The 23,819-nt window shown below is 53.9% G+C and overlaps 9 non-coding genes across 9 annotated transcripts; all 9 read right to left on the reverse strand.

Annotated features, from left to right (window-relative positions):
- Positions 1–952: 952 nt before the first annotated feature.
- On the reverse strand, positions 953–1,045 carry LOC132490010 (small nucleolar RNA SNORD116). Its single transcript, XR_009532373.1, has one exon. It is a non-coding gene; the product is annotated as a small nucleolar RNA SNORD116 (small nucleolar RNA).
- Positions 1,046–3,729: 2,684 nt separating this feature from the next.
- LOC132490011 (small nucleolar RNA SNORD116) lies at positions 3,730–3,822 on the reverse strand. Its single transcript, XR_009532374.1, has one exon. It is a non-coding gene; the product is annotated as a small nucleolar RNA SNORD116 (small nucleolar RNA).
- Positions 3,823–6,506: 2,684 nt separating this feature from the next.
- LOC132489517 (small nucleolar RNA SNORD116) lies at positions 6,507–6,597 on the reverse strand. Its single transcript, XR_009531925.1, has one exon. It is a non-coding gene; the product is annotated as a small nucleolar RNA SNORD116 (small nucleolar RNA).
- A 2,685-nt stretch (positions 6,598–9,282) lies between these two features.
- On the reverse strand, positions 9,283–9,375 carry LOC132490012 (small nucleolar RNA SNORD116). The gene has a single exon (XR_009532375.1). It is a non-coding gene; the product is annotated as a small nucleolar RNA SNORD116 (small nucleolar RNA).
- Positions 9,376–12,058: 2,683 nt separating this feature from the next.
- LOC132490013 (small nucleolar RNA SNORD116) lies at positions 12,059–12,151 on the reverse strand. The gene has a single exon (XR_009532376.1). It is a non-coding gene; the product is annotated as a small nucleolar RNA SNORD116 (small nucleolar RNA).
- Positions 12,152–14,835: 2,684 nt separating this feature from the next.
- LOC132490014 (small nucleolar RNA SNORD116) lies at positions 14,836–14,928 on the reverse strand. The gene has a single exon (XR_009532377.1). It is a non-coding gene; the product is annotated as a small nucleolar RNA SNORD116 (small nucleolar RNA).
- Positions 14,929–17,612: 2,684 nt separating this feature from the next.
- LOC132490015 (small nucleolar RNA SNORD116) lies at positions 17,613–17,705 on the reverse strand. Its single transcript, XR_009532378.1, has one exon. It is a non-coding gene; the product is annotated as a small nucleolar RNA SNORD116 (small nucleolar RNA).
- A 2,684-nt stretch (positions 17,706–20,389) lies between these two features.
- On the reverse strand, positions 20,390–20,482 carry LOC132490016 (small nucleolar RNA SNORD116). Its single transcript, XR_009532379.1, has one exon. It is a non-coding gene; the product is annotated as a small nucleolar RNA SNORD116 (small nucleolar RNA).
- Positions 20,483–23,166: 2,684 nt separating this feature from the next.
- LOC132490018 (small nucleolar RNA SNORD116) lies at positions 23,167–23,259 on the reverse strand. The gene has a single exon (XR_009532381.1). It is a non-coding gene; the product is annotated as a small nucleolar RNA SNORD116 (small nucleolar RNA).
- Positions 23,260–23,819: the final 560 nt, after the last annotated feature.

Below are 23,819 nucleotides of genomic sequence, written 5' to 3' on the forward strand. Positions count from 1 at the left end.
CAAAGTGGCCAAAGGGCATGTTCGCATAACCCAAATACCCCCAAGGTGAGCGGCACAGACGCTTCAACATGTCTAACTTCTCGGCATCCCGCAAGACACCCTTTGGGCGACATACCTCCGGCAACGGGATCACAACTCTACGCAGGTTAAGTATGTAACCACATCCTCATGTACTGCCAAAGCCATCCCCTTCGTGGGCAGCTGATGCCAGCACATCACGAACAGGACGCAATCTTGGGAAGACGTGGCCAGCCCCTGCAACCCAATCATGACAGCCCATCCCACGACATCACACAGGACATGTCCTCATGATGCCTTGCCATCTTCTGCAGGCCAGCAGCCACCACGCAGGCTTCAATGCAGCACTCGGTCCTAACCCCACTCCACGATGACCCACTTAGTGCCAAAACTCTGTCGGGATCTGCAGTGGAGTAGCCGACATGGGCAATACCTAGCCCTAATCCATCAGCTCCCTTCCGTTGAAGACCAACCCCAGCCCACACCCAACCACTGCTCCATCCCCACCGGGCACTAAAGAACTTCAACACGCCAAAACAAATGACTAGGAGGGACACAGGCCTGGCCTGAGGCTCCAGGCTCCAACCAGGGACGCTTCCTCATTTTGGCTTCCAGAAATAGCCCCCGAAGCTGCATGCACAAATGTGATCCTGGCCAAAGCACACCTTTCCAAGCTGCAAGCTTCCTGGCCCTACACCAGCACGCACTCCGACTCTGAAGACCAGCAGGAGAGCCTTCCCCCTCGCATGCCCTCAATGGTCTTTCAGCAGGGACCTAATATGCGTAGATGACCCAGCTTATGGGCAGACACAGTGGACCCCCAGATAGGAGCACCTCGAATTCTGGAACCCTGGTGTGTGTTTGCATGCATGTCAGAAGGGGACGCTGGCACTCACTCCTCACTCTCCCCTACCCCCGAGAGACGAAAAGTGCTGGACCTCAGATTCGATGAGGAGACGGTAGAGTGTTCTCACTCATTTTGTTCAGATTTTCCAAGGAATGCATACAAGGGTGTCATCATCGATCCAAGCACAGGCTGGGACGCTGCAGAACACAACCGGGCATGCCGTGGGGGTCTGAAGAGGAGAGATGACCTCGGAGTACTCCAAAACCCTGGGGAATCCACAGCCCTCAGGCCACTCAGAAAGAGCAACAGTCAATCCACTCTTGCAGCCACTGGGACCGTCTGAGGAAAACCTCATATCCAATGGCACATCTTAGGGTGGGTGAAAGCCTACCTTCCTGAGTTAGCCAGAGCCACGCGTAGCAACATGCCCCCGCATCATTTTTCCTCTTTTCCTTAGCACCTGCAGTCATCAGCCAACGCGTAGGTCTTCTTGTCTTTGCCGACGGCCAGCCTCGTCCAGCAGCTGCACCTGAGAACTGGACATAAATCAGGCAGGCTTCAGAATTGGACCGGTGTACTCAGAGATCATGATTCATGAGAATTTTTACCTGGGCTTGAGCTCGGACCCTGTCTCCCAAGGATGTCTACCTTTACAGAGAACTCAATGTTTGTCTGACAGCACGACTGCAGGAAATAAGGCGTGTACGTTGGCCGGTACGTGAGAGGGTATATTTTTGTTTTCACGCATGTGCGCGTGTGTGACTGTTACTGCACACGAGAACGCGCTTGTGGGCGTCTTCGTGTGCCTCTGAATCCGCATCTTGCTCTCTGTGTGTCCCTGTGGCCCTCTCCTGAGACCTCGAACCATAAAAGCCAGAGTTTATACACAGCGTCCTGGATTTGGAACCCCCAACTGAATGGAGAAAGACCTCTTCAAGCTTCAACAGACTGAATGTGAACTTTGAAACCCAGGGGGTTTTGAAATAGGCCACGGACTTCCACTCTTCCACAACCAAGCCTTCTGACCAACGCACAAACACCTGACGAGACCTGCTTTCCGACCGTGGGTGTAACATATAGATGGACCCAGAAATCCTGCAACCTAGTAGAATATGTAATGTGCACTTGGGGCCACTCCCATCATTTTTAGGACCAAGGAAACCTCCTATGGGCGGGCCGACCTGCGACTGGCAACACACAAGATGCAGCCCGGCAGCTCTCAAGGGGCTAACATAATTCGGCCCAACTGCCAATTATTGCCAACTATGCCAAATCACTTTGCGAGGACCCATGGGAATGCCCACCACAGGAAGTGGTGGGCCTCAGTAACCAAGACCCACATTCAAACCCCACTGCGGAAACTAGGCTAGCTTCCCAGGCACATGTTGCCAGCATCCAGCCACCAGGTTTGGCGGCCCTGAACCCGGAGGAAACACTCAAATTCTTGACAGTGCTGTCGTACGTGCCCTCCTCCTGCCCAGTGGGTAAGTCGAACCTACTGGAAGCCACAGACATCATTCAAACACGGGGTCACTGTATACCAGGGATGGCAGACTGCAAACATGACTGCTTTGATGACACTGACCATACCCCATGCATCCTGGCACTTCTTCACTGACAGAGTGACACTACCGAGAACATCCCAGAGAACAAAGGCACTCTCCCCGAGGACCACAGACCGATTTCCAATGGAAGAACTCTGCTTCGCGAGGGGACCTGCAAGCTTCAAAGGGCACAGTGGCTGTCCACGGCAGCGCACCTGGCATCAGAACACTGAACGCATCTCTGCTCCGCCAACGGACTGCTCCAGATAAACCACTAGCTATCCAAAACTCCTGCGTGCCACAAGGGCTGGCCGCATCATGCCCTCTCGGAGAAACACTTTCGCTTTGCACATTCCCAAACAAGGAAACAAAGTGGCCAAAGGGCATGTTCGCATAACCCAAATACCCCCAAGGTGAGCGGCACAGACGCTTCAACATGTCTAACTTCTCGGCATCCCGCAAGACACCCTTTGGGCGACATACCTCCGGCAACGGGATCACAACTCTACGCAGGTTAAGAATGTAACCACATCCTCATGTACTGCCAAAGCCAACCCCTTCGTGGGCAGCTGATGCCAGCACATCACGAACAGGACGCATTCTTGGGAAGACGTGGCCAGCCCCTGCAACCCAATCATGACAGCCCATCCCACGACATCACACAGGACATGTCCTCATGATGCCTTGCCATCTTCTGCAGGCCAGCAGCCACCACGCAGGCTTCAATGCAGCACTCGGTCCTAACCCCACTCCACGATGACCCACTTAGTGCCAAAACTCTGTCGGGATCTGCAGTGGAGTAGCCGACATGGGCAATACCTAGCCCTAATCCATCAGCTCCCTTCCGTTGAAGACCAACCCCAGCCCACACCCAACCACTGCTCCATCCCCACCGGGCACTAAAGAAATTCAACGCGCCAAAACAAATGACTAGGAGGGACACAGGCCTGGCTTGAGGCTCAAGGCTCCAACCAGGGACGCTTCCTCATTTTGGCTTCCAGAAATAGCCCCCGAAGCTGCATGCACAAATGTGATCCTGGCCAAAGCACACCTTTCCAAGCTGCAAGCTTCCTGGGCCTGCACCAGCACGCACTCCGACTCTGAAGACCAGCAGGAGAGCCTTCCCCCTCGCATGCCCTCAATGGTCTTTCAGCAGGGACCTAATATGCGTAGATGACCCAGCTTATGGGCAGACACAGTGGACCCCCAGATAGGAGCACCTCGAATTCTGGAACCCTGGTGTGTGTTTGCATGCATGTCAGAAGGGGACGCTGGCACTCACTCCTCACTCTCCCCTACCCCCGAGAGACGAAAAGTGCTGGACCTCAGATTCGATGAGGAGACGGTAGAGTGTTCTCACTCATTTTGTTCAGATTTTCCAAGGAATGCATACAAGGGTGTCATCATCGATCCAAGCACAGGCTGGGACGCTGCAGAACACAACCGGGCATGCCGTGGGGGTCTGAAGAGGAGAGATGACCTCGGAGTACTCCAAAACCCTGGGGAATCCACAGCCCTCAGGCCACTCAGAAAGAGCAACAGTCAATCCACTCTTGCAGCCACTGGGACCGTCTGAGGAAAACCACATATCCAATGGCACATCTTAGGGTGGGTGAAAGCCTACCTTCCTGAGTTAGCCAGAGCCACGCGTAGCAACATGCCCCCGCATCATTTTTCCTCTTTTCCTTAGCACCTGCAGTCATCAGCCAACGCGTAGGTCTTCTTGTCTTTGCCGACGGCCAGCCTCGTCCAGCAGCTGCACCTGAGAACTGGACATAAATCAGGCAGGCTTCAGAATTGGACCGGTGTACTCAGAGATCATGATTCATGAGAATTTTTACCTGGGCTTGAGCTCGAACCCTGCCTCCCAAGGACGTCTACCTTTACAGATAACTCAATGTTTGTCTGACAGCACGACTGCAGGAAGTAAGGTGTGTACCTTGGCTGGTACGTGAGAGGGTATATTTTTGTTTTCACGCATGTGCGCTTGTGTGACTGTTACTGCACACGAGGACGTGCTTGTGGGCGTCTTTGTGTGCCTCTGAATCCGCACCTTGCTCTCTGTGTGTCCCTGTGGCCCTCTCCTGAGACCTCGAACCATAAAAGCCAGAGTTTATACGCAGCGTCCTGGATTTGGAACCCCACACTGAATGGAGAAAGACCTCTTCAAGCTTCAACAGACTGAATGTGAACTTTGAAACCAAGGGGGTTTTGAAATAGGCCACGGACTTCCACTCTTCCACAACCAAGCCTTCTGACCAATGCACAAACACCTGACGAGACCTGCTTTTCGACAGTGGGTGTAACATATAGATGGACCCAGAAATCCTGCAACCTAGTAGAATATGTAATGTGCACTTGGCGCCACTCCCATCATTTTTAGGACCAAGGAAACCTCCTATGGGCGGGCCGACCTGCGACTGGCTACAGGCAAGATGCAGCCCGTCACCTCTCAAGGGGCTAACGAAATTCGGCCCAACTGCCAATTGTTGCCAAGTATGCCAAATCACTTTGCGAGGACCCATGGGAATGCCCACCACAGGAAGTGGTGGGCTTCAGTAACCAAGACCCACATTCAAACCCCACTGCGGAAACTAGGCTAGCTTCCCAGGCACGTGTTGCCAGCATCCAGCCACCAGGTTTGGCGGCCCTGAACCCGGAGGAAACACTCAAATTCTTGACAGTGTTGTCCTACGTGCCCTCCTCCTGCCCACCGAGTAAGTCGAACCTACTGGAAGCCACAGACATCATTCAAACACGGGGTCACTGTATACCAGGGATGGCAGACTGCAAACATGACTGCTTTGATGACACTGACCATACCCCATGCATCCTGGCACTTCTTCACTGACAGAGTGACACTACCGAGAACCTCCCAGATGTCAAAGGCACTCTCCCCGAGGACCACAGACCGATTTCCAATGGAAGAACTCTGCTTCGCGAGGGGACCTGCAAGCTTCAAAGGGCACAGTGGCTGTCCACGGAAGCGCACCTGGCATCAGAACACTGAACGCATCTCTGCTTCGCCAATGGACTGCTCCAGATAAACCACTAGCTATCCAAAACTCCTGCGTGCCACAAGGGCTGGCCGCATCATGCCCTCTCGGAGAAACACTTTCGCTTTGCACATTCCCAAACAAGGAAACAAAGTGGCCAAAGGGCATGTTCGCATAACCCAAATACCCACAAGGTGAGCGGCACAGACGCTTCAACATGTCTAACTTCTCGGCATCCCGCAAGACACCCTTTGGGCGACATACCTCCGGCAACGGGATCACAACTCTACGCAGGTTAAGTATGTAACCACATCCTCATGTACTGCCAAAGCCATCCCCTTCGTGGGCAGCTGATGCCAGCACATCACGAACAGGACGCATTCTTGGGAAGACGTGGCCAGCTCCTGCAACCCAATCATGACAGCCCATCCCACGACATCACACAGGACATGTCCTCATGATGCCTTGCCATCTTCTGCAGGCCAGCAGCCACCACGCAGGCTTCAATGCAGCACTCGGTCCTAACCCCACTCCACGATGACCCACTTAGTGCCAAAACTCTGTCGGGATCTGCAGTGGAGTAGCCGACATGGGCAATACCTAGCCCTAATCCATCAGCTCCCTTCCGTTGAAGACCAACCCCAGCCCACACCCAACCACTGCTCCATCCCCACCGGGCACTAAAGAAATACAACGCGCCAAAACAAATGACGGGGAGGGACACAGGCCTGGCCTGAGGCTCCAGGCTCCAACCAGGGATGCTTCCTCATTTTGGCTTCCAGAAATAGCCCCCGAAGCTGCATGCACAAATGTGATCCTGGCCAAAGCACACCTTTCCAAGCTGCAAGCTTCCTGGGCCTGCACCAGCACGCACTCCGACTCTGAAGACCAGCAGGAGAGCCTTCCCCCTCGCATGCCCTCAATGGTCTTTCAGCAGGGACCTAATATGCGTAGATGACCCAGCTTATGGGCAGACACAGTGGACCCCCAGATAGGAGCACCTCGAATTCTGGAACCCTGGTGTGTGTTTGCATGCAGGTCAGAAGGGGACGCTGGCCCTCACTCCTCACTCTCTCATACCCCCGAGAGACGAAACGTGCTGGACCTCAGATTCGATGAGGAGACGGTAGTGTTCTCACTCATTTTGTTCAGATTTTCCAAGGAATGCATACAAGGGTGTCATCATCGATCCAAGCACAGGCTGGGACGCTGCAGAACACAACCGGGCATGCCGTGGGGGTCTGAAGAGGAGAGATGACCTCAGAGTACTCCAAAACCCTGGTGAATCCACAGCCCTCAGGCCACTCAGAAAGAGCAACAGTCAATCCACTCTTGCAGCCACTGGGACCGTCTGAGGAAAACCTCATATCCAATGGCACATCTTAGGGTGGGTGAAAGCCTACCTTCCTGAGTAAGCCAGAGCCACGCGTAGCAACATGCCCCCGCATCATTTTTCCTCTTTTCCTTAGCACCTGCAGTCATCAGCCAACGCGTAGGTCTTCTTGTCTTTGCCGACGGCCAGCCTCGTCCAGCAGCTGCACCTGAGAACTGGACATAAATCAGGCAGGCTTCAGAATTGGACCGGTGTACTCAGAGATCATGATTCATGAGAATTTTTACCTGGGCTTGAGCTCGAACCCTGCCTCCCAAGGACGTCTACCTTTACAGATAACTCAATGTTTGTCTGACAGCACGACTGCAGGAAGTAAGGTGTGTACTTTGGCTGGTACGTGAGAGGGTATATTTTTGTTTTCACGCATGTGCGCTTGTGTGACTGTTACTGCACACGAGGACGCGCTTGTGGGCGCCTTTGTGTGCCTCTGAATCCGCACCTTGCTCTCTGTGTGTCCATGTGGCCCTCTCCTGAGACCTCGACCCATAAAAGCCAGAGTTTATACGCAGCGTCCTGGATTTGGACCCCCACACTGAATGGAGAAAGACCTCTTCAAGCTTCAACAGACTGAATGTGAACTTTGAAACCCAGGGGGTTTTGAAATAGGCCACGGACTTCCACTCTTCCACAACCAAGCCTTCTGACCAATGCACAAACACCTGACGAGACCTGCTTTCCGACAGTGGGTGTAACATATAGATGGACCCAGAAATCCTGCAACCTAGTAGAATATGTAATGTGCACTTGGGGCCACTCCCATCATTTTTAGGACCAAGGAAACCTCCTATGGGCGGGCCGACCTGCGACTGGCTACAGGCAAGATGCAGCCCGTCACCTCTCAAGGGGCTAACGAAATTCGGCCCAACTGCCAATTGTTGCCAACTATGCCAAATCACTTTGCGAGGACCCATGGGAATGCCCACCACAGGAAGTGGTGGGCTTCAGTAATCAAGACCCACGTTCAAACCCCACTGCGGAAACTAGGCTAGCTTCCCAGGCACGTGTTGCCAGCATCCAGCCACCAGGTTTGGCGGCCCTGAACCCGGAGGAAACACTCAAATTCTTGACAGTGTTGTCCTACGTGCCCTCCTCCTGCCCACCGGGTAAGTCGAACCTACTGGAAGCCACAGACATCATTCAAACACGGGGTCACTGTATACCAGGGATGGCAGACTGCAAACACGACTGCTTTGATGACACTGACCATACCCCATGCATCCTGGCACTTCTTCACTGACAGAGTGACACTACCGAGAACCTCACAGAGATCAAAGGCACTCTCCCCGAGGACCAGAGACCGATTTCCAATGGAAGAACTCTGCTTCGCGAGGGGACCTGCAAGCTTCAAAGGGCACAGTGGCTGTCCACAGAAGCGCACCTGGCATCGGAACACTGAATGCATCTCTGCTCCGCCAACGGACTGCTCCAGATAAACCACTAGCTATCCAAAACTCCTGCGTGCCACAAGGGCTAGCCGCATCATGCCCTCTTGGAGAAACACTTTCGCTTTGCACATTCCCAAACAAGGAAACAAAGTGGCCAAAAGGCATGTTCGCATAACCCAAATAACCCCAAGGTGAGCGGCACAGACGCTTCAACATATCTAACTTCTTGGCGTCCCGCAAGACACCCTTTGGGCGACATTCCTCCGGCAACGGGATCACAACTCTACGCAGGTTAAGTACGTAACCGCATCCTCATGTACTGCCAAAGCCATCCCCTTCGTGGGCAGCTGATGCCAGCACATCACGAACAGGACGCATTCTTGGGAAGACGTGGCCAGCTCCTGCAACCCAATCATGACAGCCCATCCCACGACATCACACCGGACACTGTCATCATGATGCCTTGCCATCTTCTGCAGGCCAGCAGCCACCACGCAGGCTTCAATGCAGCACTCGGTCCTAACCCCACTCCACGATGACCCACTTAGTGCCAAAACTCTGTCGGGATCTGCAGTGGAGTAGCCGACATGGGCAATACCTAGCCCTAATCCATCAGCTCCCTTCCGTTGAAGACCAACCCCAGCCCACACCCACCCACTGCTCCATCCCCACCGGGCACTAAATGACTTCAACGCGTCAAAACAAATGACGGGGAGGGACACAGGCCTGGCCTGAGGCTCCAGGCTCCAACCAGGGACGCTTCCTCATTTTGGCTTCCAGAAATAGCCCCCGAAGCTGCATGCACAAATGTGATCCTGGCCAAAGCACACCTTTCCAAGCTGCAAGCTTACTGAGCCTACACCAGCACGCACTCCGACACTGAAGACCAGCAGGAGAGCCTTCCCCCTCGCATGCCCTCAACGGTCTTTTAGCAGGGACCTAATATGCGTAGATGACCCAGCTTATGGGCAGACACAGTGGACCCCCAGATAGGAGCACCTCGAATTCTGGAACCCTGGTGTGTGTTTGCATGCAGGTCAGAAGGGGACGCTGGCCCTCACTCCTCACTCTCCCATACCCCCGAGAGACGAAACGTGCTGGACCTCAGATTCGATGAGGAGACGGTAGAGTGTTCTCACTCATTTTGTTCAGATTTTCCAAGGAATGCATACAAGGGTGTCATCATCGATCCAAGCACAGGCTGGGACGCTGCAGAACACAACCGGGCATGCCGTGGGGGTCTGAAGAGGAGAGGTGACCTCGGAGTACACCAAAACCCTGGGGAATCTACAGCCCTCAGGCCACTCAGAAAGAGCAACAGTCAATCCACTCTTGCAGCCACTGGGACCGTCTGAGGAAAACCTCATATCCAATGGCACATCTTAGGGTGGGTGAAAGCCTACCTTCCTGAGTTAGCCAGAGCCACGCGTAGCAACATGCCCCCGCGTCATGTTTCCACTTTTCCTTAGCACCTGCAGTCATCAGCCAACACGTAGGTCTTCTTGTCTTTGCCGACGGCCAGCCTCGTCCAGCAGCTGCACCTGAGAACTGGACATAAATCAGGCAGGCTTCAGAATTGGACCGGTGTACTCAGAGATCATGATTCATGAGAATTTTTACCTGGGCTTGAGCTCGGACCCTGTCTCCCAAGGATGTCTACCTTTACAGAGAACTCAATGTTTGTCTGACAGCACGACTGCAGGAAATAAGGCGTGTACGTTGGCCGGTACGTGAGAGGGTATATTTTTGTTTTCACGCATGTGCGCGTGTGTGACTGTTACTGCACACGAGAACGCGCTTGTGGGCGTCTTCGTGTGCCTCTGAATCCGCATCTTGCTCTCTGTGTGTCCCTGTGGCCCTCTCCTGAGACCTCGAACCATAAAAGCCAGAGTTTATACACAGCGTCCTGGATTTGGAACCCCCAACTGAATGGAGAAAGACCTCTTCAAGCTTCAACAGACTGAATGTGAACTTTGAAACCCAGGGGGTTTTGAAATAGGCCACGGACTTCCACTCTTCCACAACCAAGCCTCTGACCAACGCACAAACACCTGACGAGACCTGCTTTCCGACCGTGGGTGTAACATATAGATGGACCCAGAAATCCTGCAACCTAGTAGAATATGTAATGTGCACTTGGGGCCACTCCCATCATTTTTAGGACCAAGGAAACCTCCTATGGGCGGGCCGACCTGCGACTGGCAACACACAAGATGCAGCCCGGCACCTCTCAAGGGGCTAACATAATTCGGCCCAACTGCCAATTATTGCCAACTATGCCAAATCACTTTGCGAGGACCCATGGGAATGCCCACCACAGGAAGTGGTGGGCTTCAGTAACCAAGACCCACGTTCAAACCCCACTGCGGAAACTAGGCTAGCTTCCCAGGCACGTGTTGCCAGCATCCAGCCACCAGGTTTGGCGGCCCTGAACCCGGAGGAAACACTCAAATTCTTGACAGTCTTGTCCTACGTGCCCTCCTCCTGCCCACCGGGTAAGTCGAACCTACTGGAAGCCACAGACATCATTCAAACACGGGGTCACTGTATACCAGGGATGGCAGACTGCAAACACGACTGCTTTGATGACACTGACCATACCCCATGCATCCTGGCACTTCTTCACTGACAGAGTGACACTACCGAGAACCTCCCAGATATCAAAGGCATTCGCCCCGAGGACCACAGACCGATTTCCAATGGAAGAACTCTGCTTCGCGAGGGGACCTGCAAGCTTCAAAGGGCACAGTGGCTGTCCACGGCAGCGCACCTGGCATCAGAACACTGAACGCATCTCTGCTCCGCCAACGGACTGCTCCAGATAAACCACTAGCTATCCAAAACTCCTGCGTGCCACAAGGGCTGGCCGCATCAGGCCCTCTCGGAGAAACACTTTCGCTTTGCACATTCCCAAACAAGGAAACAAAGTGGCCAAAGGACATGTTCGCATAACCCAAATACCCCCAAGGTGAGCGGCACAGACGCTTCAACATGTCTAACTTCTCGGCATCCCGCAAGACACCCTTTGGGCGACATACCTCCGGCAACGGGATCACAACTCTACGCAGGTTAAGTATGTAACCACATCCTCATGTACTGCCAAAGCCATCCCCTTCGTGGGCAGCTGATGCCAGCACATCACGAACAGGACGCAATCTTGGGAAGACGTGGCCAGCCCCTGCAACCCAATCATGACAGCCCATCCCACGACATCACACAGGACATGTCCTCATGATGCCTTGCCATCTTCTGCAGGCCAGCAGCCACCACGCAGGCTTCAATGCAGCACTCGGTCCTAACCCCACTCCACGATGACCCACTTAGTGCCAAAACTCTGTCGGGATCTGCAGTGGAGTAGCCGACATGGGCAATACCTAGCCCTAATCCATCAGCTCCCTTCCGTTGAAGACCAACCCCAGCCCACACCCAACCACTGCTCCATCCCCACCGGGCACTAAAGAACTTCAACGCGCCAAAACAAATGACTAGGAGGGACACAGGCCTGGCCTGAGGCTCCAGGCTCCAACCAGGGACGCTTCCTCATTTTGGCTTCCAGAAATAGCCCCCGAAGCTGCATGCACAAATGTGATCCTGGCCAAAGCACACCTTTCCAAGCTGCAAGCTTCCTGGGCCTGCACCAGCACGCACTCCGACTCTGAAGACCAGCAGGAGAGCCTTCCCCCTCGCATGCCCTCAATGGTCTTTCAGCAGGGACCTAATATGCGTAGATGACCCAGCTTATGGGCAGACACAGTGGACCCCCAGATAGGAGCACCTCGAATTCTGGAACCCTGGTGTGTGTTTGCATGCATGTCAGAAGGGGACGCTGGCACTCACTCCTCACTCTCCCCTACCCCCGAGAGACGAAAAGTGCTGGACCTCAGATTCGATGAGGAGACGGTAGAGTGTTCTCACTCATTTTGTTCAGATTTTCCAAGGAATGCATACAAGGGTGTCATCATCGATCCAAGCACAGGCTGGGACGCTGCAGAACACAACCGGGCATGCCGTGGGGGTCTGAAGAGGAGAGATGACCTCGGAGTACTCCAAAACCCTGGGGAATCCACAGCCCTCAGGCCACTCAGAAAGAGCAACAGTCAATCCACTCTTGCAGCCACTGGGACCGTCTGAGGAAAACCTCATATCCAATGGCACATCTTAGGGTGGGTGAAAGCCTACCTTCCTGAGTTAGGCAGAGCCACGCGTAGCAACATGCCCCCGCATCATTTTTCCTCTTTTCCTTAGCACCTGCAGTCATCAGCCAACGCGTAGGTCTTCTTGTCTTTGCCGACGGCCAGCCTCGTCCAGCAGCTGCACCTGAGAACTGGACATAAATCAGGCAGGCTTCAGAATTGGACCGGTGTACTCAGAGATCATGATTCATGAGAATTTTTACCTGGGCTTGAGCTCGAACCCTGCCTCCCAAGGACGTCTACCTTTACAGAGAACTCAATGTTTGTCTGACAGCACGACTGCAGGAAGTAAGGTGTGTACCTTGGCTGGTACGTGAGAGGGTATATTTTTGTTTTCACGCATGTGCGCTTGTGTGACTGTTACTGCACACGAGGACGCGCTTGTGGGCGTCTTTGTGTGCCTCTGAATCCGCATCTTGCTCTCTGTGTGTCCCTGTGGCCCTCACCTGAGACCTCGACCCATAAAAGCCAGAGTTTATACGCGGCGTCCTGGATTTGGAACCCCACACTGAATGGAGAAAGACCTCTTCAAGCTTCAACAGACTGAATGTGAACTTTGAAACCCAGGGGGTTTTGAAATAGGCCACGGACTTCCACTCTTCCACAACCAAGCCTTCTGACCAACGCACAAACACCTGACGAGACCTGCTTTCCGACAGTGGGTGTAACATATAGATGGACCCAGAAATCCTGCAACCTAGTAGAATATGTAATGTGCACTTGGGGCCACTCCCATCATTTTTAGGACCAAGGAAACCTCCTATGGGCGGGCCGACCAGCGACTGGCTACAGGCAAGATGCAGCCCGGCACTTCTCAAGGGGCTAACGAAATTCGGCCCAACTGCCAATTGTTGCCAACTATGCCAAATCACTTTGCGAGGACCCATGGGAATGCCCACTACAGGAAGTGGTGGGCTTCAGTAACCAAGACCCACGTTCAAACCCCACTGCGGAAACTAGGCTAGCTTCCCAGGCACGTGTTGCCAGCATCCAGCCACCAGGTTTGGCGGCCCTGAACCCGGAGGAAACACTCAAATTCTTGACAGTGTTGTCCTACGTGCCCTCCTCCTGCCCACCGGGTAAGTCGAACCTACTGGAAGCCACAGACATCATTCAAACACGGGGTCACTGTATACCAGGGATGGCAGACTGCAAACACGACTGCTTTGATGACACTGACCATACCCCATGCATCCTGGCACTTCTTCACTGACAGAGTGACACTACCGAGAACCTCCCAGATATCAAAGGCATTCGCCCCGAGGACCACAGACCGATTTCCAATGGAAGAACTCTGCTTCGCGAGGGGACCTGCAAGCTTCAAAGGGCACAGTGGCTGTCCACGGCAGCGCACCTGGCATCAGAACACTGAACGCATCTCTGCTCCGCCAACGGACTGCTCCAGATAAACCACTAGCTATCCAAAACTCCTGCGTGCCACAAGGGCTGGCCGCATCAGGCCCTCTCGGAGAAACACTTTCGCTTTGCACATTCCCAAACAAGGAAACAAAGTGGCCAAAGGACATGTTCGCATAACCCAAATACCCCCAAGGTGAGCGGCACAGACGCTTCAACATGTCTAACTTCTCGGCATCCCGCAAGACACCCTTTGGGCGACATACCTCCGGCAACGGGATCACAACTCTACGCAGGTTAAGTATGTAACCACATCCTCATGTACTGCCAAAGCCATCCCCTTCGTGGGCAGCTGATGCCAGCACATCACGAACAGGACGCAATCTTGGGAAGACGTGGCCAGCCCCTGCAACCCAATCATGACAGCCCATCCCACGACATCACACAGGACATGTCCTCATGATGCCTTGCCATCTTCTGCAGGCCAGCAGCCACCACGCAGGCTTCAATGCAGCACTCGGTCCTAACCCCACTCCACGATGACCCACTTAGTGCCAAAACTCTGTCGGGATCTGCAGTGGAGTAGCCGACATGGGCAATACCTAGCCCTAATCCATCAGCTCCCTTCCGTTGAAGACCAACCCCAGCCCACACCCAACCACTGCTCCATCCCCACCGGGCACTAAAGAACTTCAACGCGCCAAAACAAATGACTAGGAGGGACACAGGCCTGGCCTGAGGCTCCAGGCTCCAACCAGGGACGCTTCCTCATTTTGGCTTCCAGAAATAGCCCCCGAAGCTGCATGCACAAATGTGATCCTGGCCAAAGCACACCTTTCCAAGCTGCAAGCTTCCTGGGCCTGCACCAGCACGCACTCCGACTCTGAAGACCAGCAGGAGAGCCTTCCCCCTCGCATGCCCTCAATGGTCTTTCAGCAGGGACCTAATATGCGTAGATGACCCAGCTTATGGGCAGACACAGTGGACCCCCAGATAGGAGCACCTCGAATTCTGGAACCCTGGTGTGTGTTTGCATGCATGTCAGAAGGGGACGCTGGCACTCACTCCTCACTCTCCCCTACCCCCGAGAGACGAAAAGTGCTGGACCTCAGATTCGATGAGGAGACGGTAGAGTGTTCTCACTCATTTTGTTCAGATTTTCCAAGGAATGCATACAAGGGTGTCATCATCGATCCAAGCACAGGCTGGGACGCTGCAGAACACAACCGGGCATGCCGTGGGGGTCTGAAGAGGAGAGATGACCTCGGAGTACTCCAAAACCCTGGGGAATCCACAGCCCTCAGGCCACTCAGAAAGAGCAACAGTCAATCCACTCTTGCAGCCACTGGGACCGTCTGAGGAAAACCTCATATCCAATGGCACATCTTAGGGTGGGTGAAAGCCTACCTTCCTGAGTTAGCCAGAGCCACGCGTAGCAACATGCCCCCGCATCATTTTTCCTCTTTTCCTTAGCACCTGCAGTCATCAGCCAACGCGTAGGTCTTCTTGTCTTTGCCGACGGCCAGCCTCGTCCAGCAGCTGCACCTGAGAACTGGACATAAATCAGGCAGGCTTCAGAATTGGACCGGTGTACTCAGAGATCATGATTCATGAGAATTTTTACCTGGGCTTGAGCTCGAACCCTGCCTCCCAAGGACGTCTACCTTTACAGAGAACTCAATGTTTGTCTGACAGCACGACTGCAGGAAGTAAGGTGTGTACCTTGGCTGGTACGTGAGAGGGTATATTTTTGTTTTCACGCATGTGCGCTTGTGTGACTGTTACTGCACACGAGGACGCGCTTGTGGGCGTCTTTGTGTGCCTCTGAATCCGCATCTTGCTCTCTGTGTGTCCCTGTGGCCCTCACCTGAGACCTCGACCCATAAAAGCCAGAGTTTATACGCGGCGTCCTGGATTTGGAACCCCACACTGAATGGAGAAAGACCTCTTCAAGCTTCAACAGACTGAATGTGAACTTTGAAACCCAGGGGGTTTTGAAATAGGCCACGGACTTCCACTCTTCCACAACCAAGCCTTCTGACCAACGCACAAACACCTGACGAGACCTGCTTTCCGACAGTGGGTGTAACATATAGATGGACCCAGAAATCCTGCAACCTAGTAGAATATGTAATGTGCACTTGGGGCCACTCCCATCATTTTTAGGACCAAGGAAACCTCCTATGGGCGGGCCGACCAGCGACTGGCTACAGGCAAGATGCAGCCCGGCACTTCTCAAGGGGCTAACGAAATTCGGCCCAACTGCCAATTGTTGCCAACTATGCCAAATCACTTTGCGAGGACCCATGGGAATGCCCACTACAGGAAGTGGTGGGCTTCAGTAACCAAGACCCACGTTCAAACCCCACTGCGGAAACTAGGCTAGCTTCCCAGGCACGTGTTGCCAGCATCCAGCCACCAGGTTTGGCGGCCCTGAACCCGGAGGAAACACTCAAATTCTTGACAGTGTTGTCCTACGTGCCCTCCTCCTGCCCACCGGGTAAGTCGAACCTACTGGAAGCCACAGACATCATTCAAACACGGGGTCACTGTATACCAGGGATGGCAGACTGCAAACACGACTGCTTTGATGACACTGACCATACCCCATGCATCCTGGCACTTCTTCACTGACAGAGTGACACTACCGAGAACCTCCCAGATATCAAAGGCATTCGCCCCGAGGACCACAGACCGATTTCCAATGGAAGAACTCTGCTTCGCGAGGGGACCTGCAAGCTTCAAAGGGCACAGTGGCTGTCCACGGCAGCGCACCTGGCATCAGAACACTGAACGCATCTCTGCTCCGCCAACGGACTGCTCCAGATAAACCACTAGCTATCCAAAACTCCTGCGTGCCACAAGGGCTGGCCGCATCAGGCCCTCTCGGAGAAACACTTTCGCTTTGCACATTCCCAAACAAGGAAACAAAGTGGCCAAAGGACATGTTCGCATAACCCAAATACCCCCAAGGTGAGCGGCACAGACGCTTCAACATGTCTAACTTCTCGGCATCCCGCAAGACACCCTTTGGGCGACATACCTCCGGCAACGGGATCACAACTCTACGCAGGTTATGTATGTAACCACATCCTCATGTACTGCCAAAGCCATCCCCTTCGTGGGCAGCTGATGCCAGCACATCACGAACAGGACGCAATCTTGGGAAGACGTGGCCAGCCCCTGCAACCCAATCATGACAGCCCATCCCACGACATCACACAGGACATGTCCTCATGATGCCTTGCCATCTTCTGCAGGCCAGCAGCCACCACGCAGGCTTCAATGCAGCACTCGGTCCTAACCCCACTCCACGATGACCCACTTAGTGCCAAAACTCTGTCGGGATCTGCAGTGGAGTAGCCGACATGGGCAATACCTAGCCCTAATCCATCAGCTCCCTTCCGTTGAAGACCAACCCCAGCCCACACCCAACCACTGCTCCATCCCCACCGGGCACTAAAGAACTTCAACGCGCCAAAACAAATGACTAGGAGGGACACAGGCCTGGCCTGAGGCTCCAGGCTCCAACCAGGGACGCTTCCTCATTTTGGCTTCCAGAAATAGCCCCCGAAGCTGCATGCACAAATGTGATCCTGGCCAAAGCACACCTTTCCAAGCTGCAAGCTTCCTGGGCCTGCACCAGCACGCACTCCGACTCTGAAGACCAGCAGGAGAGCCTTCCCCCTCGCATGCCCTCAATGGTCTTTCAGCAGGGACCTAATATGCGTAGATGACCCAGCTTATGGGCAGACACAGTGGACCCCCAGATAGGAGCACCTCGAATTCTGGAACCCTGGTGTGTGTTTGCATGCATGTCAGAAGGGGACGCTGGCACTCACTCCTCACTCTCCCCTACCCCCGAGAGACGAAAAGTGCTGGACCTCAGATTCGATGAGGAGACGGTAGAGTGTTCTCACTCATTTTGTTCAGATTTTCCAAGGAATGCATACAAGGGTGTCATCATCGATCCAAGCACAGGCTGGGACGCTGCAGAACACAACCGGGCATGCCGTGGGGGTCTGAAGAGGAGAGATGACCTCGGAGTACTCCAAAACCCTGGGGAATCCACAGCCCTCAGGCCACTCAGAAAGAGCAACAGTCAATCCACTCTTGCAGCCACTGGGACCGTCTGAGGAAAACCTCATATCCAATGGCACATCTTAGGGTGGGTGAAAGCCTACCTTCCTGAGTTAGCCAGAGCCACGCGTAGCAACATGCCCCCGCATCATTTTTCCTCTTTTCCTTAGCACCTGCAGTCATCAGCCAACGCGTAGGTCTTCTTGTCTTTGCCGACGGCCAGCCTCGTCCAGCAGCTGCACCTGAGAACTGGACATAAATCAGGCAGGCTTCAGAATTGGACCGGTGTACTCAGAGATCATGATTCATGAGAATTTTTACCTGGGCTTGAGCTCGAACCCTGCCTCCCAAGGACGTCTACCTTTACAGAGAACTCAATGTTTGTCTGACAGCACGACTGCAGGAAGTAAGGTGTGTACCTTGGCTGGTACGTGAGAGGGTATATTTTTGTTTTCACGCATGTGCGCTTGTGTGACTGTTACTGCACACGAGGACGCGCTTGTGGGCGTCTTTGTGTGCCTCTGAATCCGCATCTTGCTCTCTGTGTGTCCCTGTGGCCCTCACCTGAGACCTCGACCCATAAAAGCCAGAGTTTATACGCGGCGTCCTGGATTTGGAACCCCACACTGAATGGAGAAAGACCTCTTCAAGCTTCAACAGACTGAATGTGAACTTTGAAACCCAGGGGGTTTTGAAATAGGCCACGGACTTCCACTCTTCCACAACCAAGCCTTCTGACCAACGCACAAACACCTGACGAGACCTGCTTTCCGACAGTGGGTGTAACATATAGATGGACCCAGAAATCCTGCAACCTAGTAGAATATGTAATGTGCACTTGGGGCCACTCCCATCATTTTTAGGACCAAGGAAACCTCCTATGGGCGGGCCGACCAGCGACTGGCTACAGGCAAGATGCAGCCCGGCACTTCTCAAGGGGCTAACGAAATTCGGCCCAACTGCCAATTGTTGCCAACTATGCCAAATCACTTTGCGAGGACCCATGGGAATGCCCACTACAGGAAGTGGTGGGCTTCAGTAACCAAGACCCACGTTCAAACCCCACTGCGGAAACTAGGCTAGCTTCCCAGGCACGTGTTGCCAGCATCCAGCCACCAGGTTTGGCGGCCCTGAACCCGGAGGAAACACTCAAATTCTTGACAGTGTTGTCCTACGTGCCCTCCTCCTGCCCACCGGGTAAGTCGAACCTACTGGAAGCCACAGACATCATTCAAACACGGGGTCACTGTATACCAGGGATGGCAGACTGCAAACACGACTGCTTTGATGACACTGACCATACCCCATGCATCCTGGCACTTCTTCACTGACAGAGTGACACTACCGAGAACCTCCCAGATATCAAAGGCATTCGCCCCGAGGACCACAGACCGATTTCCAATGGAAGAACTCTGCTTCGCGAGGGGACCTGCAAGCTTCAAAGGGCACAGTGGCTGTCCACGGCAGCGCACCTGGCATCAGAACACTGAACGCATCTCTGCTCCGCCAACGGACTGCTCCAGATAAACCACTAGCTATCCAAAACTCCTGCGTGCCACAAGGGCTGGCCGCATCAGGCCCTCTCGGAGAAACACTTTCGCTTTGCACATTCCCAAACAAGGAAACAAAGTGGCCAAAGGACATGTTCGCATAACCCAAATACCCCCAAGGTGAGCGGCACAGACGCTTCAACATGTCTAACTTCTCGGCATCCCGCAAGACACCCTTTGGGCGACATACCTCCGGCAACGGGATCACAACTCTACGCAGGTTAAGTATGTAACCACATCCTCATGTACTGCCAAAGCCATCCCCTTCGTGGGCAGCTGATGCCAGCACATCACGAACAGGACGCAATCTTGGGAAGACGTGGCCAGCCCCTGCAACCCAATCATGACAGCCCATCCCACGACATCACACAGGACATGTCCTCATGATGCCTTGCCATCTTCTGCAGGCCAGCAGCCACCACGCAGGCTTCAATGCAGCACTCGGTCCTAACCCCACTCCACGATGACCCACTTAGTGCCAAAACTCTGTCGGGATCTGCAGTGGAGTAGCCGACATGGGCAATACCTAGCCCTAATCCATCAGCTCCCTTCCGTTGAAGACCAACCCCAGCCCACACCCAACCACTGCTCCATCCCCACCGGGCACTAAAGAACTTCAACGCGCCAAAACAAATGACTAGGAGGGACACAGGCCTGGCCTGAGGCTCCAGGCTCCAACCAGGGACGCTTCCTCATTTTGGCTTCCAGAAATAGCCCCCGAAGCTGCATGCACAAATGTGATCCTGGCCAAAGCACACCTTTCCAAGCTGCAAGCTTCCTGGGCCTGCACCAGCACGCACTCCGACTCTGAAGACCAGCAGGAGAGCCTTCCCCCTCGCATGCCCTCAATGGTCTTTCAGCAGGGACCTAATATGCGTAGATGACCCAGCTTATGGGCAGACACAGTGGACCCCCAGATAGGAGCACCTCGAATTCTGGAACCCTGGTGTGTGTTTGCATGCATGTCAGAAGGGGACGCTGGCACTCACTCCTCACTCTCCCCTACCCCCGAGAGACGAAAAGTGCTGGACCTCAGATTCGATGAGGAGACGGTAGAGTGTTCTCACTCATTTTGTTCAGATTTTCCAAGGAATGCATACAAGGGTGTCATCATCGATCCAAGCACAGGCTGGGACGCTGCAGAACACAACCGGGCATGCCGTGGGGGTCTGAAGAGGAGAGATGACCTCGGAGTACTCCAAAACCCTGGGGAATCCACAGCCCTCAGGCCACTCAGAAAGAGCAACAGTCAATCCACTCTTGCAGCCACTGGGACCGTCTGAGGAAAACCTCATATCCAATGGCACATCTTAGGGTGGGTGAAAGCCTACCTTCCTGAGTTAGCCAGAGCCACGCGTAGCAACATGCCCCCGCATCATTTTTCCTCTTTTCCTTAGCACCTGCAGTCATCAGCCAACGCGTAGGTCTTCTTGTCTTTGCCGACGGCCAGCCTCGTCCAGCAGCTGCACCTGAGAACTGGACATAAATCAGGCAGGCTTCAGAATTGGACCGGTGTACTCAGAGATCATGATTCATGAGAATTTTTACCTGGGCTTGAGCTCGAACCCTGCCTCCCAAGGACGTCTACCTTTACAGAGAACTCAATGTTTGTCTGACAGCACGACTGCAGGAAGTAAGGTGTGTACCTTGGCTGGTACGTGAGAGGGTATATTTTTGTTTTCACGCATGTGCGCTTGTGTGACTGTTACTGCACACGAGGACGCGCTTGTGGGCGTCTTTGTGTGCCTCTGAATCCGCATCTTGCTCTCTGTGTGTCCCTGTGGCCCTCACCTGAGACCTCGACCCATAAAAGCCAGAGTTTATACGCGGCGTCCTGGATTTGGAACCCCACACTGAATGGAGAAAGACCTCTTCAAGCTTCAACAGACTGAATGTGAACTTTGAAACCCAGGGGGTTTTGAAATAGGCCACGGACTTCCACTCTTCCACAACCAAGCCTTCTGACCAACGCACAAACACCTGACGAGACCTGCTTTCCGACAGTGGGTGTAACATATAGATGGACCCAGAAATCCTGCAACCTAGTAGAATATGTAATGTGCACTTGGGGCCACTCCCATCATTTTTAGGACCAAGGAAACCTCCTATGGGCGGGCCGACCAGCGACTGGCTACAGGCAAGATGCAGCCCGGCACTTCTCAAGGGGCTAACGAAATTCGGCCCAACTGCCAATTGTTGCCAACTATGCCAAATCACTTTGCGAGGACCCATGGGAATGCCCACTACAGGAAGTGGTGGGCTTCAGTAACCAAGACCCACGTTCAAACCCCACTGCGGAAACTAGGCTAGCTTCCCAGGCACGTGTTGCCAGCATCCAGCCACCAGGTTTGGCGGCCCTGAACCCGGAGGAAACACTCAAATTCTTGACAGTGTTGTCCTACGTGCCCTCCTCCTGCCCACCGGGTAAGTCGAACCTACTGGAAGCCACAGACATCATTCAAACACGGGGTCACTGTATACCAGGGATGGCAGACTGCAAACACGACTGCTTTGATGACACTGACCATACCCCATGCATCCTGGCACTTCTTCACTGACAGAGTGACACTACCGAGAACCTCCCAGATATCAAAGGCATTCGCCCCGAGGACCACAGACCGATTTCCAATGGAAGAACTCTGCTTCGCGAGGGGACCTGCAAGCTTCAAAGGGCACAGTGGCTGTCCACGGCAGCGCACCTGGCATCAGAACACTGAACGCATCTCTGCTCCGCCAACGGACTGCTCCAGATAAACCACTAGCTATCCAAAACTCCTGCGTGCCACAAGGGCTGGCCGCATCAGGCCCTCTCGGAGAAACACTTTCGCTTTGCACATTCCCAAACAAGGAAACAAAGTGGCCAAAGGACATGTTCGCATAACCCAAATACCCCCAAGGTGAGCGGCACAGACGCTTCAACATGTCTAACTTCTCGGCATCCCGCAAGACACCCTTTGGGCGACATACCTCCGGCAACGGGATCACAACTCTACGCAGGTTATGTATGTAACCACATCCTCATGTACTGCCAAAGCCATCCCCTTCGTGGGCAGCTGATGCCAGCACATCACGAACAGGACGCAATCTTGGGAAGACGTGGCCAGCCCCTGCAACCCAATCATGACAGCCCATCCCACGACATCACACAGGACATGTCCTCATGATGCCTTGCCATCTTCTGCAGGCCAGCAGCCACCACGCAGGCTTCAATGCAGCACTCGGTCCTAACCCCACTCCACGATGACCCACTTAGTGCCAAAACTCTGTCGGGATCTGCAGTGGAGTAGCCGACATGGGCAATACCTAGCCCTAATCCATCAGCTCCCTTCCGTTGAAGACCAACCCCAGCCCACACCCAACCACTGCTCCATCCCCACCGGGCACTAAAGAACTTCAACGCGCCAAAACAAATGACTAGGAGGGACACAGGCCTGGCCTGAGGCTCCAGGCTCCAACCAGGGACGCTTCCTCATTTTGGCTTCCAGAAATAGCCCCCGAAGCTGCATGCACAAATGTGATCCTGGCCAAAGCACACCTTTCCAAGCTGCAAGCTTCCTGGGCCTGCACCAGCACGCACTCCGACTCTGAAGACCAGCAGGAGAGCCTTCCCCCTCGCATGCCCTCAATGGTCTTTCAGCAGGGACCTAATATGCGTAGATGACCCAGCTTATGGGCAGACACAGTGGACCCCCAGATAGGAGCACCTCGAATTCTGGAACCCTGGTGTGTGTTTGCATGCATGTCAGAAGGGGACGCTGGCACTCACTCCTCACTCTCCCCTACCCCCGAGAGACGAAAAGTGCTGGACCTCAGATTCGATGAGGAGACGGTAGAGTGTTCTCACTCATTTTGTTCAGATTTTCCAAGGAATGCATACAAGGGTGTCATCATCGATCCAAGCACAGGCTGGGACGCTGCAGAACACAACTGGGCATGCCGTGGGGGTCTGAAGAGGAGAGATGACCTCGGAGTACTCCAAAACCCTGGGGAATCCACAGCCCTCAGGCCACTCAGAAAGAGCAACAGTCAATCCACTCTTGCAGCCACTGGGACCGTCTGAGGAAAACCTCATATCCAATGGCACATCTTAGGGTGGGTGAAAGCCTACCTTCCTGAGTTAGCCAGAGCCACGCGTAGCAACATGCCCCCGCATCATTTTTCCTCTTTTCCTTAGCACCTGCAGTCATCAGCCAACGCGTAGGTCTTCTTGTCTTTGCCGACGGCCAGCCTCGTCCAGCAGCTGCACCTGAGAACTGGACATAAATCAGGCAGGCTTCAGAATTGGACCGGTGTACTCAGAGATCATGATTCATGAGAATTTTTACCTGGGCTTGAGCTCAAACCCTGCCTCCCAAGGACGTCTACCTTTACAGAGAACTCAATGTTTGTCTGACAGCACGACTGCAGGAAGTAAGGTGTGTACCTTGGCTGGTACGTGAGAGGGTATATTTTTGTTT

This window comes from Mesoplodon densirostris, chromosome 4, assembly GCF_025265405.1.
Source record: "Mesoplodon densirostris isolate mMesDen1 chromosome 4, mMesDen1 primary haplotype, whole genome shotgun sequence".
NCBI lineage: Eukaryota > Metazoa > Chordata > Mammalia > Artiodactyla > Ziphiidae > Mesoplodon > Mesoplodon densirostris.